This window comes from Odocoileus virginianus, chromosome 8 (assembly GCF_023699985.2).
Source record: "Odocoileus virginianus isolate 20LAN1187 ecotype Illinois chromosome 8, Ovbor_1.2, whole genome shotgun sequence".
Classification (NCBI taxonomy): domain Eukaryota; kingdom Metazoa; phylum Chordata; class Mammalia; order Artiodactyla; family Cervidae; genus Odocoileus; species Odocoileus virginianus.
This window is the reverse complement of record NC_069681.1, coordinates 54,478,049-54,479,759: the sequence shown is the minus strand read 5'-3', so window position 1 is coordinate 54,479,759 and position 1,711 is coordinate 54,478,049.

The window sequence follows — 1,711 nt, the reverse complement described above, 5'->3', positions numbered from 1 at the left end:
CTAGACAAGTACTTTTATTCATTCGTCCCTTCCCCATCAATCACCACCAGACTCCTCCCGTCCCTAGCGACCGCGCAGCAACCTTTCCCCTGGGGCGACGCCTGGACAGCATCAGTCGGACCTGGCCGCTGCCGTGCTGGGCAGTCCTCGGCCAGAGATGCGTCCTGAAAGGCTGTGGACTTGTCATGGCTCAAAGCGCTTCAGATGACGAGCCTCGGCCAAGGGCAAGTTTTTACACAACTCCTGGCCCTCGAGGCTCCAGACTAGAACCTGGCTCTGAATTAAATGTGTTTAATGCCCGCTTCCCAGGTGGTGCTAGTCGTAAAGAAACCACCTGCCAATGCAGGAATCAAGAGACTAGGGTTGCATCCCTGGGTCGGGAAGACTCCCTGGAGGAGGATATGGTAACCCACCCCAGTATTCTTGCCTGGAGAATCCCATGGACATAGGAGTCTGTTGGGCTACAGTCCATAGGGTTGCACAGAGTCTGAAGTGATTGAACACAGGCACACACAATGTCTGCCAGGACTACCCCCCCCCCCCCAAAGGTTAAATATCCCACGGTGATACCTAAACTTCGATTAGTTAGGGGTGGAGGGTGCTCTTGGCTTTTTAAAAAAGTTACTTATTTATTTACTTTAATTGGAGGATAGTTTACAATATTGTGATGATTTTTGCCATGCATCAGTATGAATCAGCCATTAGCATACATGAGTCACCTCCAGCCTGAACCCCCAGCTGTATGTCCCTTCTCACCGTATTCCGGCTTTGGGTGCCCTCCGTCGTACATCAAACTCCCTGCTGCTGCTGCTAAGTTGCTTCAGTCGTGTCTGACTCTGTGCGACCCCATGGACAGCAGCCCATCAGGCTCCTCTGTCCACGGAATTTTCCAGGCAAGAATACTGGAGTGGGTTGCCATTTCCTTCTCCAACATCAAACTCCCACTGACTATCTATTTTACCTATGGTAGTAATGTATATGTTTCAATGCTATTTCTCAGATCATCCCGCCCTCTTCTCCCACTGAGTCCAAATGTTTTCCTGTTAAGTGTCAAGTCTGCACTGGTCCCCACCAGCATGGAAGAGCTCTATCCTTTCTTCTCAAGCCCCATCACTGCCCTGAGAGAGAGTTAAAATTCCTGCCTCATTTTCTATAGCGATGGCTCTTCTCTCTTCCCGCTATGTCTTAAAGTGCTATTGTCAGCCTATCTCTGGATTTTATTACTATCAGAACCTGATACCTATCGGGGGCATGAAAATAATCAGAGAGCTAACATTCAGATTTAGGATATTTATCAGCAGAGCCATAAAGTGAATTCTTCCTATCCATTCTTGAACTCAGTTTTTAAGGGGTAGAAAGAAATAATACTGGCTGAGAATTGTGGCCAGTTTTAGCTAGATTATATAGAAGGGAAGTCAGAAATTCAGGCTGTACCGTGTACACTGGATGTTACTCTGCTGTCTCCAGTCAGCTGAGTCCCTGTTGGAGCTGTGAAATTTCAGACCCAGGAGGAGCCACTCTTTGCAGCAATCCACCTGCTGTCTAGATGGGTCATTCTTAGCTTCACAGCTGGTTAATGGCAGAGGTGGGACCAGAATCTTGGACTTGGGGGCTTCGGTACAAAGTTTTCTGGGAAAATCTAAGTAGGAAATCAATTTCTATTTTAAAAGGTGAACTTTAAGTGTGAAATATGGTCTAAAGAACATGATTA